We start from the raw sequence: 13,936 nt of genomic DNA, 5'->3' as shown, positions 1-13,936 counted from the left end.
ACACACACACACACACACACGCACATGCACACGCACACACACACGCACACCTGCCTGAGGAATGGGGGGAAAGACCAGGAATAAATGCAATGGTCTGGTTCCCTTCACGTCACTCACTAATTTTCCTAAAAGTGGATTTTCTCATATCCTTTGAAGTCAGGCAAGTGGCTTTGGTGGCAGCCATGTTCTGCTGAGGTGGCGGGTAATGTGCTCTACTGTCTCGGAGCCTCTTTTAGCAACAGGGAGGGCTGATGTCTCCTGAGTGAGCAGAGAAGGCGAAGAGAAAGGCTGTGATTCTAACCAGATAAATAGGGAGCTCATTCTGGACCACCGGATCCTTCCATGGTTCTAAAGCAACCAGGAGAAACAAGGCCTTGACCACTGCCTTTCAAATTTTCTTTTTTTTTTTAAAGAATATTAAAAATTATCTTTAAAAAATGTCTAAACTTGATGAAAGTATATTTACCCAAGATATCAACTATCTAAATATATGATTGATCAACCTTTTTCTATGAATGAAGACAGTAAACGGCTGGATATTCAAGCTCACACATACACCTGTTGACATTTTTATGGTTGTAGATAAATCAGTCAATACATGTAGGTAGATTTGAAAAAAAAGTGACCTTGGCATTTTTTTTTTTGGAATCTCAGGGAGAGGATGGATAGTAACTAAACTCCCCATGGCTGTCGTTTCGCAAGATCTGTAAGTCAAGTTACAATGCCGTGCACCTTGAACGTACACAGTGCTATGTGGCAGTTTTGTCTCCCTAGGATGGGGAAAATAATGGAAGGAGAAACAAACAAGAAAACCAGCGTTAGCTTCCAGCTGAAAGACTGCCTGGGAACCTCTGTTCTCGTCCACCCTCAGGGACCTTGGCCACATTCTGGGCGGTTAATTTGGTTTCCTGACTGGAATTGCAACACCCTGCAGCAGAGTAGCCTGTAGCTCCAGACGAGCCCGTGAACAGGGTGTCAGGAAGTCCAGGAAACCATGAGTCAGCTCAGCACTGGCACCCGGGCCACTGGGGCTTGAAAGGAAACTTGATCAGTAGCCGAAGTCAACAACGGGGACATAGCAAACCGCCTGGTGCTGGGAAACACAACCTGGGCGAGGTGTGGGGCAGGCCAGGGAGGGCCAGCGGCATGTCCCCGTGGACCCCCCACACTGTGCCCCTCCCTTCCCAGAAGAGACTGTCCAGCCCTTCAAGCTCTGACCACAATGGGTGGAATTTAATGACCTGGGAACTAGTTTCACATTGGTTTGGTAAACTAAAAATGATAGAGTAATATGTTGAAATCATTCTCCCCCTCCCCCCCAGTTGAAAAGAAGTTAGTGCAATTCTCTGAGATGTGACCTTTTTGGAATAAAGACTGTAAGTTACCAGAGGGTAATTTGAGATTTAAATGCATCCATGCTGAGATTGACATATTGCTTTGTATGGGACGTGGTTTATAGTAAAGGTCATTGGAATGCTGGTCTCTCAGTTCCTCTGTCTGTTTCTTCCCTGTCTCTTGGAATGTACATGTAGGTGCACATATGTGTAGGTGTAGGTACATGTATGTGTATGTGTAGTATGTCTTTGTGTACTTGTTTATTTTCTATTATTTCTACCATTTAGAATGTACCTGCCCCACCTTCAGTGAAGACTTGCTTTTCAGGATTTTGAGCATAAAGGATTAGTTGAAGCCACTGGTCTGTTTTCTAACACTTGGACCTTGAACCTGATATATCTGCAGCCTGCCTCTGGGAGTGTATAATGGAACCCCAGATGTGGCAGAACTGTGGAACTGTGGACTTGGACCTCCCACCTCATGGGGCAGGAATTCTTCCTGAATCCCTACCTCTTGGGAGCACCCCGATGTTGGGCTCGATGTAAAGGCTCTGTCTCTGCTTCCACGGTTCAGCCCCTGCTGTGGGGCTCAGATGTGACTACTCTGCCAAAGAGGGGATGAGGCGGGAGCTAAATCCTGGGGAAACTGAGAGAAGCCCGTGACGTTGCCGGAGAGGAAAAGGGGAGAAGGCAGGCAAGGTGAGGTCACATGTGTGGGGCTGCCTCCGAGTCCGGGAGCCCTAGTGTCCCAGGAGTAAGGAGGGAGCAAACGCCATGGAGACCCCCTGCTGGTCCCTGCCCTGGCTGGTCCTCCGGGCCTTAGCACCTCTTTCTGAACCCCAAGGGCGAGTCTCTTCAGTCCATCCATCACACTCATCTAGGGGGTACAGGGTGCTGCAGGGACCGAAGACAAAATCTTTGGCCTAAAAGCAGAGTTCCTGGAACAATGTTGACACTTCTGAAATAATAGCTAGCTTGAAAAAGGACACTGAACCCTCTCCCCTCTTTGTCCTCCCTGCCTTACTTCACAACCTGTCTCCTCTCTACTACGACGGTGAGTGGAAAAGAGTCAGTTTCACAAAGATCCTCATTACAGAAAGCGTTGTTGTATATTATCTAGACACATAGGCATTTCTGCAGTACAAGTTTCCCCTGAGCTGGTCACTTATTTTTACACAGTGAGGCCAAAAAACACAGAAAACAATAACAGAAAGAAAAAAGAAAAAGATTTTACGTCTTGAGCAACAGGACATAGATACTATCAAAATATTTTGCAAAAGTTCAGAAGCATTGCCACACTTTCCATAGGGTTAACTTTTGAGATGAAAAACTAATTTGGAACTTATGATTTAAAAAAAAAATTCCCTTACCCAAGCTGAAGAAATTTACTTGGGAGAAAAAAAAATGACTAACTTGTAGTTTCCACAATGAGAAACACATTCCCATGGCTTTCTGCCACTTTCTGCCATGACGTGATAGGCTTAGATTGCATTCATTTATAATGAGTTAAAAATATGAATGAAAATCTTTAAATTAGTCAAAAGTAAAGTCATGGTTTAAACATTCTCCCCTGCAAAGAGAGAGAGGATATTGGACGACAGAATAATTGTTTCTGAGTGTTAATCCCCCAACCCTGATGGCCCATATTTAATTTCAAACAAAGTGCTGCAACTACACAATTTTAAAAAAATAAAAAAGGAAGAAAGAAAATGGCCCTCTTATTGTTATGCTGAGATAGGGCAGTGTGATGTATGAGCTTGTCTTTTCCTGCAGCCTATCTGGCCTTGAGTCCACAGAGCCCCCAGCCAGCATCAAAGGAAGCCCTAGGAGATGGTGTGTGGGACACCAGATAGCCAGAGGAAGCAGGGACCCTCCCTTTGCCCGGAGGAATTGCTAAAAGTAGATGGTGAGGTAGTCTCAGTGCAGGGAGGGATCTTGCTGATCCTCTCTTTTGATGGATGATAGAACCCTGGCTTCTTTCGAGACCTTCAAAGGCAAGGGTTTATGTAACAGGCAGAAATGTCTTTCTATTGGGAGATAGATATTGTCTTTCCTCTATCTATCTTGAACTCCTCATGCTGATATTCAAATCAATGTCTTCCTGCTTTAGGGCTCAGGGTACAAGCACTGCTATTTGTTGTTGTTGTTTTCCTCTGGGCTTTCTAAGATGGTTTTTATCAACTGAGACCATCGTTCAGCCCTCTACCTTCATCTGGGAGGCTGTCATACAGGTTTAATTTTGACCTTCTCTGTGCATGTGGGATGCATGTGGGGGGTGGGGTCAGGGCCAGCCTCACACTTGGACTGAGCATGTGGTCACCTGCAGGGCAGCTTCTCTGCCTCCCCCTTATCTCCTGCTCCACCCAACTCACCATCTTCACTCGAGATTTATTCTTTTGGGCAAGAGCTGCCCTCTCTTCTAATTAGTTTCAAACTTTGAGTCCATCAGGAATGGGTTAAGTTCCTTCAAATTAATATCTTTGCTGCCCTGATTTCCTCTCTAGAAAATATTTAGGGAAGCAAGCTGGGCTGGGAGAGGGGATGGGGAGAGGAGAAAGGGGCTTAGGAAAAGGGTCCCGCCGGGGGCCACAGAGTCAGCCCTGTTTCCCTGAGAACGTCCCTTGTGGCTTCCTTATGAGGGCCACACAATGTCCAGACACCACTGTGTGACTTTCAGAGATAACAGTGGCAGTTCCTGGCAACATCTGCCCGCTCCCTCCCTTCCTCCACCATCCATTCTTCTCCTTGGAGGATCTTTCTTTGGCTTTGGGCACTGGGAACCTCCAGTTTGCAGAAGAAGCTAAGTCCCTGTGAATCCAATCCCCCTCTCATCTTGTCAACCTCTTTTTTATCAAGACCAAAACAAACCACAAACTCTCTTATCCCACTAAATATCCACCCATGAAGTGCAACCCAGAAATCTGTGTTCCAAAGCAAAACCATTCTCTTTGAAGGAACCAGCCTGTACTGCCCTGCCCCGCAAATGGGAGGTTTAATAGACTTGACCCGAGGCAGGCATCTGGTAGTAAGTAAAGTAGGACCATCATGGGGTTGAATTGGTGACTTACAGTGGCTGTCAAGCACTAGGGCTCTTGAATTCAGGCCTGTGGGCGAGCAGGGCACCAACAGCAGGGCAGCACGGCCCTTAATCTCATGCCAGCTGGACCCGGAGTCGAGGCTTGGAGGCTGAGTGCTCGGGCCGCTCTTGGCACAAACTCCAGAACGACTCTGGTGGCAATGTGGGGCTGTGGCTTCAGGCCTGCCCCAGAATAACACACTGTCAGCATATGTTAACAGGCTGCCTTTTCTCCGAAGATCACAACATGCATTCCATTTAGTGTCTGTTTTGCAAGTGTTACTATCTGTGTTTTATGGCAACAAGACCATGCTACAGCAGGGCCTTTGAGCTCTGCCATGTGAGTGTGAGTGGTTGGGGGCTGACTCGGGAGACCCGTGCTTCCTGTGTCTCAGGCTGTTGCGCAACAGCCTTCCCCCGACCTTTCCGAACCCCTTCCAGAATGGTCTTTCTGGCTTGCAGACCTCAGAGTCTGGTGGGAGTTAAAAGGAACATGTGTGTTCTGAACTCCCTGGAAGAGAGGATAGTATTAAAAACACACACACAATCTAGTGCTCAACATGTGGGGACAGAGATGAAAGGGGTTGGTTGTTTCAGGACTGAGTTTTGCGGCCGCATGTGGTTCAGCCTTCCCTGCATGGGGAGCACATGAAAATGAGTGAAGGATCTGGCCCCTTCTTCTCCTGAAATGTCTCTTCCATTAAGGATAAGACCGTGCCAACCCTCGTCTTTTTCCTGTTAAAAATGTGACCATCTCATCAGACTAGACGTTCTAAAGAACTCACCATTGATATCATTCAATGGAAAAACTCTAAGTCCCGTGGGACTCACGCAGAGGGACCTGGGTGTAGTTTTATCGTCATTGAGCAGAACGATATAAGCTGCTCACTAGAGATGTGGGGGCAACACTTACAATACTTGACTCCCACACAAATGATTCTTTAACTGTAATCCAAATGGAAGCAATTGATATTCAGAGCTAGAGCCAGTGACATTAGGTACTGAAACTTCTCAAAACACTCAACGGAAGGATATCTGAGAGATCACTACCTCGGGGAGAGCCATAAGCAATTCCAAAGAAAGGGAACTCAAGTCCACTGATTCTTTCAAACCTATAGTGAAGATGAGCCCACGAGTGTCATTGAAACTGGTGTTTTACAACTGGCCAGCAAACATTTATCATATACTGGGAGAATACAGAGATAGTTCATGCATGTTCTCATGGTGAATGGCTCTTGCTCTTTGCACTAGGATAAGTAGCAATGACTATGCCCAGGATGGAAGTTCTTTATCTCAACTATCTCTCATGTCTTTGTCTAGTTCTGTTCTAGCTTGAGCTCTGTTCTGGGGGAGCTGGAGGTGAGGGAACTCTTAATGACTTATCACCCTGCACACCAGGGAATTGTTAGTCCTGGGTTGCTGCTGAGCTGTTCCTTCCAACACTAGGATGAGCCAAGGATGAGGAGGCAGAAAGCAAAAGGCAGCCTCTAATGCAGTGGTTCACAAAGTGTGCGCCAGGGTGCACTGGTGCACCCTAGAAGATTTTCAGGTGGGCCCTATGGTATTCCAGAGAAGTATGTGCATGTTGGGGACCAAAAAACTAACAGGGTTTTTGGAGTTTAGATATTTGAGGGACAGAGGTGTGGGGAATTGGCTATAAGCTGATAGTCTGCCCAACACCCCACCTCACTTGCCTGATTAGGTTGCAAAAAGCTGTTAAGCTGTGGTGCTGGATTGTTTACATTACCCCTCATGTTTCCCAGAAAGACTGGAGGCAAGTTTCTTCTATCCTTTGTTTGGTGTAAAGTTAAGATGATATGTAAGGTGGGGGGGGGGGTTCTGCACTCAACATAAGAGTAAAAAGAGAGGAATTCTTCAATGTATTGACGAGGAAATGAGAGTTTGCCTTTCAAATATATGCCCAAACATTGAAGAAATCGCTAGGACACATCAGGCTCATGTTTCTCATAAACACAAGAATGAAAAAAACTTAACACATTTGAGCCGGGACCTGCCGAATTTACTAAATCTTACTAAGAATGTATCTTTATATATAGAATATCTTTTTTGTTGTTTTTAAAATTTTTAACCCATCTTTTTTACAAATTATAAAAAGCATAACTCAAAAAAATGTAACATAAAAATGTTTTTTAATGTCAGAATAAATTTAATTTTGTCGTATTTATTTTGTTTAATTACCATAAAAGCATGCTTGGACTTTATTTTTTTTCTTGAATATTTGACTTAATTATTATAAAATATTTCTCAGAAATTTGTATATAGTGCACCTACAATTATTTTTAGGATTTTAAATGTACCCTGACTTCAAAAAGTTTGAGAACCACTGAGCAAATGTGTCTAAGTGTAAACTCTGGGTCTTTCTTTCCAAATCCATTTCTTTCCTGGTCTTCCCTGCCTCTGTTCCCAGTGGGCTGCTGTTACCAGCTGTCTTACGCTAAAGGACATTCAAGTCTTCCATGCCATGTTCCTTTTGCTCACACCTCCATCCAACCATTATCTGTTATCAAATGATGCTGTCTTTGCTTTTAACACAGCCACATTATTGTCCTAACAAGTCATTTTGCATTCTCACCTCCATTTGTAATGTTCTCCTATTTGGATTTTTTTAAAAAGTGTTTCTTTTTTTTAAATAATAGCTCTATTATGGCATAATTCACATACCACATAATTCACCTATTTATTAATGTAAAATTCAACGTTTTGGGGTAGATTGCATTACTAATCTTTTTGAGTTGTGGTCAAATACATGAAGTTTCCCATTTCAACCATTTTTAAGTATAATCAATTCAGTGCCCTGAATTCCACGGACAATGGTTGTTGTGCGACCATCAACACTATCTGTTACTAAAACTCTTTTGTCACCCCAAACAACACTCAACAAACTAGAAAAAGAAAGGAACTTCTTCAACATGATAAAGGCCACATATAAAAAACCACACAGCTAATGGCATACTTAATGGTCAAACACTGAAAGCTTCTCCTTTAAGATTAGGAACGACAAAAGAAACTTAGCTTTTGCTGCTCATTGTAACACAGTCCTGGAAGTTCTAGTCAGAGCAATTAAGTAAGAAAAAGAAATAAAAGGCATCAAAAGTGGAAAGGAAGAGGTAAAATTATCTTTGTTTATAAATGACATGATGTTATATATAAAAAATCCTAAAGAATCCACAAAAACTGCAATCAAATAAATGGGTTCAGCAAAGTTGCAGATATGAAATTGACACACAAAAATCAATTGAATTTCTACACCTTTGTAATGAATGACCCAAAGTGAATATTAAAATCAAGTGCATTAATAATAGCATTAGGCCTGACCTGTGGTGGCGCAGTGGATAAAGCATCGACCTGGAAATGCTGAGGTTGCCGGTTCGAAACCCTGGGCTTGCCTGGTCAAGGCACATATGGGAGTTGATGCTTCCAGCTCCTCCCCCCTGTCTCTCTCTGTCTCTCTCTCTCCCTCTCTCCTCTCTAAAATGAATAAATAAAAATAAAAAAAATTCATTTAAAAAAGAAAAAAAAAGAGACAAAATTAAAAAAAAAATAATAGCATTAGCCTGACCACTGGTGGTGCAGTGAATAGAGCGTTGGACTGGGATGCAGACGACCAAGGTTTGAAACCCCGAGGTCCCCTGATTGAGCATAGGCTCACCAGCTTGAGTGTGGGGTTGCTGGCTTGAGTGTGGGATTATAAACATGAACCCATGGCCGCTGGCTTGAGCCCAAAGGTCACTGGCTTGAAGTCCAAAGTTGCTGAGCCCAAGGTCGCTGACTTGAGCAAAGTGTCACTCGCTCTGCTATAGCCCATCAGTCAAGGATCATATGATAAAGCAATCAATGCTAAGGAGACTAAGGAGTGTAATGAAGAATTGATGCTTCTCATCTCTCTCCTTCCTGTCTGTATGTCCCTATCTGTCCCTCTCTCTGTCTCTGTCACACACACACACACACACACACACACACACAAATAATAGCATCAGAAAGAACAAAATACTTAGCAATAAATTAAACCAAGGAAACAAGACTTGTTCACTGAAAACCAGAAAATATGACTAAAAAAAAAAAAAGGAATTGAAGGAGACCTAGATAAAGAAATGGAAAGACATTCCACGGTCATGGACTAGAACACTTAATATTGTTAAGATGATGATACTAACTAAAGCAACACACATATTCAATGCAATATCTATTAATATCCCAATGGTGTCTTTTTACCGAAATAAAAAAAAACCCATCCTAAAATCCTAATTTGCCTTTGCACCTGTGGTTCCTCTTGCCTTGCATGCTTTTGTACCAGATAGTTATGGTTCCCTGGCTCATCTCCTTCAGGTAAGGATGTCACCATTTAAGTCACATGTCACCTGCCATCTTTTCATTGTGGCCCTCCTCCACCAGCATTATAGTCCCAATCACCTCCTGTTTGTCTTCTTTTTCTCTATTGCTGCTCTTTAGATCATCTTCCCACACTGTGTATTTTACTCATATATACATTTTTTTGACTTCCACTTTTGAATATAAATTTAAGGAGATCAGGGATTTTTTTCTGTTCACTGTTATATTTTAAGCATCTAGAACATGTCAGGCACATGGTACTCACTCAAGATAGATATTTATTGAGTGTAAGAATAAATATGAAACAACAGCAAAAATAAATACATTTATACTTATTGTTTCTGTAATGAAACAATACCAACAGTGGCTACTACTAAGTTTTGTGTCTCACTCTTTCCTTAACAGAGCTTAGTATGATGGCAAAATACGTTGGTGCAAGAACAATACACTTTCATCATACACTCAAAGAAGTGGTGAGTTCATCTATTTCCTCTCTTCTGAAAATCATCTTCATGTTGTGCTATTTTCAAATCATCAACTCTCTTTGCAATGTACTTGCTCTTCGAATCCCAATACATTTAAAATCACTTCCCAGTCTGAAAAAGTCATCAGAGTATCTTAATCCATCTTAATCTTTGATAGCAAAAGACCCAAGTGAGTGGAGATTTGGTTATGGCTGTATGTGGCTGCCAAGAACTTGACTTTGGCTGGGTAAGAGCAAATCTCAAGACCACGAGAGCAAGCAGACAGCTGGTTGGAAAATAACAGGGACATCTGCAAGTGAGTGAAAGGGGCGAATGGTAATGGAAGACTCCCCCAAGTGGGAAATTTAGTGAGTGTAGACACAACTACACGCCAAACCAACTTACAATCCCACATACTTAACTCATGATTTTCACTTTGATGATGATGAGTGAACAAGAAGGAGAAAAAAGTTGTCTGTTAAAAGAGATGACTCATCTATGTCTTATTTTAAATAGACTTTGGGAGCATTCTCCTGAATTACATCACCAACCTCATGCATCCATGAAATCTCCAGAGCCATAACACAAAGCCACAGCTTCGTCTTGAGGATCAAGACTTCGTGGACCAGCTTCCAGGCTCCATGCCTGCATTTCCATTCTCAGGGGATGGCTACCACCTCGGAGTTAGGACTCGGAGCCTGCCACCTCCCGAGATTAGATGTGAGCACTTCCCATCCTGAGACTAGAACGGCTGAAGCATCTGAAGTCAGAGCTCCCATCCCATCGGACGGGACAATGTCTTTCCAACACCCACAAACTCAAATAGTGAAAATAAAACACGTGTGTTTTAGAATTACTTTTCAAAGACATGCTTTTGGTGGAGCACAGGTGTGTACCTTCCAACTTCTTGTTTATTAATTTATTCCACATTTCCTCAAAACAACCCACATGCTCTCACTAACCCCACACATATAAGATTTCTGTAAGGTAGAAAACCTTTCTCCCTGCCATTTTCTCTTAAGAAAAATGAATGTGTGAGATGCACTATGGTAGTGGCCTTCAGGAAACGGGACAGAGAAGGGAGAACTTGGAAAGACAGGGCTGTGGCTTTTGTGTGGGCTCTGACAGCCATCGACGACTTATCTAAAGCTGGGCCAAGGGCCTAACTTGATGCCAGTCACCCCATGATGGTGCCCCTCCACGGAATGCCAAAGCATCATTAGTTGCATCAGAATATTATCATGTCAAATAATTCTAGAAAACAGGAGCCCCAGAAAGTCAGCCTGAGATATCCTTTTCATGAGGAATGGCAAAGACCTCAGCTGGCCTCCAACAGTAGCTCTGGTCACAGCATTTGAGTTGCAGATCTTAGCGTCATGGGAAATCTCAAAGAATACTGAATGCAACCTGTTTGCTCCATCAAGAATAGCTCGGCCATTTCAGGGCCCAGCTGTGGGTACATCATGAGTCTAGTCAGTGAAGTTCAAACTGGATCCCAGAAATTTTGACCTTGGTTTTTGTTTTTTTTTTAAATCATCCTGTGCATTGTAGAAGCAATCATGTAATCTTCCCAAATGAAACAGAGATAATTTGAAATGGGGCCTTCCCAGATTCCCCCTCTTCTCCAATTCACCCTCTGTTTCTGCACCAGCAGGTTTCATTATGTGATGGGATCATGTCCAAGGATAATGGCAATATTCAACTTCCAGGCTCAGCAAGGTGGCAGCTGGAAGTTAAGACCCTTATTTTTTCCTGGAGAGGTGACCATTCTGCGATCTCAGGTCCAACTTGGACTCAGCCCTGGACCAATACCTGGGCATACCTTGGATGTGACACCTGTCTTTCAAATTCACATTATTCCCCCATCACTGAGGGGCTTTGAGTCACCTCTTTCTATGATGACATTGGAGAATTCACTATTCTAGGTTCCAAATTCTGTGCCTAATTATTTTTAAGACAATCTCATTCCTTTTTCCCAATCTGTGCATGAACCTATAAACCTATTGTCACTGCCCAGAAGTTATTAAAAGGAAAGTCATGGGTAGTTTATTGATCTATACAGAGATAGAAATCATTTTCTTTATTAGAGTAGGATTGAGAGAGAGGGAGGGAGGGAGAGAGAGGGAGGCAGAGAGTGGGAGAGAGAGAAAGGGAGAGAGAGGCAGAGAGAGAGAGAGGAAGAGAGAGAGAGAGAGAGAGAGAGAGAGAGAGAGAGAGAGATGCAGAGAGGTAGAGCAATAGGGAGAGGGAGAGGGAGGAGAAAGAGTCTATAGTCCTACAAACAACACTGGGATTTGGTGTGACTCAGTCTATACCCCAGGGTACAGTCTCTTCTGCCATCCAAAGCACCACATTTTAAATTCCAGACTTGAATAAAATCAGAGTCAAATTAAACTAATGCTTCCCTGCCAGACCCCACGGATTACTTTAATTAATCTCTATTGAGGAACTTCATGTTGTCTCCTCTTTATTTTTAAGCCTAGGAGCTATCAGTTTTCTAAACACAGTGTATTGCTTCTCAGACAGTCTCCATGATCCCACCTTTATGCCTGGCACCTGCCTGTCATTCCCACGAAGGGTACTAATTATTCCAGCTGTCCCGTAGCTTCTTCTTGCTGCTCAGTGTCCAGTGGGCTGGACTCTGCAGCACACCACGGGTGCTTGCCGGCTGAGCCCCTTTCTCCCATTACGGATGCTGCATGGGAGGGAGAACCCGCCTTGCGCTGCATTTGGGATCTCTTACCCACCTCATACCTGCTATGCTCCCTTTGAATTTCAGGCTGATTCTCTGATGGTGAAATGACCCTCTCCTGTAACTTTTCTGCTGCACCAGCAGGATTGCCAGATGAAATTGACACGTTGAGAGTTATTCCCTGTTCAACTGGAATGCATGGCCGCCAATTTCCCCACTCCCACCCCACTCCCGGAATGCCTGGGATTGTAATTTACTGGCTCGGCATCTTCCCAGCTGGGAAGAGTCTCCCCAGGGTCTCCGACAATGTGTGAGTTTCTCACATCATCCTTGGCAGGCTGATACTGGTCTTAAGTCATCCTCTTAGTCAAGACCCACACGAGGGCTCACCACTATGGCTGCAAGTTCTTTATGTGTCGAGGAGATGGGGACACACCCCACTGAGGGCAGGAGGTTTAAAAATGAAATGTCCTCATGTGTTTTACGGAACACGTTTGCCGCCATAAAACCCTCCAGTAGACAAACTGAACTGAGTATCCTTGTCAGGAAAGACACTAGGAGGGGGTTCCACCTATTTAGCAACACGAAGCCACAGTGCCTGCTCTCTCTTTCCAGCCTTCTGTGCACCCTCTCCTTCTCACAAACAGGACAAAATCAGCCATGTGGCTCAGACACCAAGAGCCTGGAAACCAGAGACAGCCAGACCTGGATTTGATTCCCTGTTCTGTTGGGTGACTTAGGGCAGGGTGAGGTAACTCCTCTGAACCTCATGAGGACAACAGTAACACCAATGGCATGAGCGTCACCTACGAAGTGCTCAGCCCAGCCCTGGGCACAAACGTGTTCAGTATGTGTTAGAGACATTGTTAGGATTAAGGTTGCCTTTTTTTCAAGTGGAGAGCAAGGAGTGCGAAGAAGGATGGGTGTCCGCCAATCCCTGGATACAGGCTCTGCCAGGGACTTTAGAAGGGCTGTGGGAGGGGGCAGAACCAGTGTGAGTACGCAGCTCACCCCCCCCCCCCCAGGCTGAGATGACAGAGAGAAGTGAGAAGTCTCACACAGGAGCCTTCTGGAGGAGCCCACGCTCCCTGGTTCACCAGGACAGTCCTGCTTACTGCGGTTGTCACATACCTTCTCACTCTCAGGTGTGCCCCTATCAGGGTGACAAATGGGATGGTCATCCTGTGAGCCATCTCATGTGGCTTCTAGAGCTGCCCTGTCCAATGTTGTAGCCACAAGTGACACGTGACTAATAAGCACTTGAAATGTGGCTTGTCCGATTGAGACATGCCGTAAGAGTAAAATAACACTGGGTTGCAAAGACGGGAAAAAATGCAGATGATCTCAGTAGGAATTGTTATGGAGGGTGCATGTTGAAGTGACAATAGTTCACTAAATTGTCTAAATAGAATATAAGTACAGTTAATTTTTACATGTTTCTTTCTGCTACTTTGTGGATCCTGGAAAAGGGATTATGGGGGGTTGGTTACATCCAGTCGGACAGTGCTGGGGGCTGGGTGCCATGGACAGTCCACAACTCCCTGCAACTCGGACCCTGTTTCCTGTGGGCTTTGTGGCAAAAGGCCATCCCCACAGAATCAAGGCATGTTGTCGTTGGCTGGCTGAACTCCGTCCCCAAATCCCTGACTCTAGTCCGGACATCTCTCCGGGCCTCACCTGTTCTTTGCACCTTGGCTACATGTCATCACCTGAATGTTTGAATAGAACACGGATTTAGCATGCTCAAAACACATCCCGTTGTGTCCTATGTAGTCAACCCTTTGTCTCCTTTCAGAAAATGGCTCTCAAGACTCCAGCCTCGTACTCTGGTTGCTTCCCTCCAGAGAGCAAACTGAATGCCAGCATCCTGGGTCACATCCCTGTCACACTTTTTCTCCATTGAGATGCCACCACTCTAGTCCAGGCATTTTTTTTCTTTAGTATGTATTATTTCAACATTCTCCAAAATGTCCCTCTTGCCTCTTTCTGTACCACAGCCCAAACCTTCTTCGAGCAATGC

The 13,936-nt window shown here is 44.2% G+C and overlaps 1 protein-coding gene across 3 annotated transcripts in view; it reads right to left on the bottom strand.

Annotated features, from left to right (window-relative positions):
* RUNX1 (RUNX family transcription factor 1) overlaps nucleotides 1–13,936 on the bottom strand; it is a 230,526-nt gene that overhangs the window by 174,420 nt on the left and 42,170 nt on the right. Inside the window, exon 1 of one of the 3 annotated variants that reach the window (XM_066259440.1) lies at nucleotides 4,403–4,429. The exons of the other annotated variants lie outside the window; for them this stretch is intronic. The gene's annotated coding sequence lies outside the window, so the exon portion shown is untranslated. Of the gene's footprint in view, nucleotides 1–4,402; nucleotides 4,430–13,936 lie in introns of those variants that run through there. 3 annotated transcript variants of the gene reach the window in all.

Source organism: Saccopteryx bilineata, chromosome 2, assembly GCF_036850765.1.
Source record: "Saccopteryx bilineata isolate mSacBil1 chromosome 2, mSacBil1_pri_phased_curated, whole genome shotgun sequence".
Classification (NCBI taxonomy): Eukaryota; Metazoa; Chordata; class Mammalia; order Chiroptera; family Emballonuridae; genus Saccopteryx; species Saccopteryx bilineata.
Note: the sequence above shows the minus strand (reverse complement) of the source record. Positions and strands in the feature narration are given on the sequence as shown.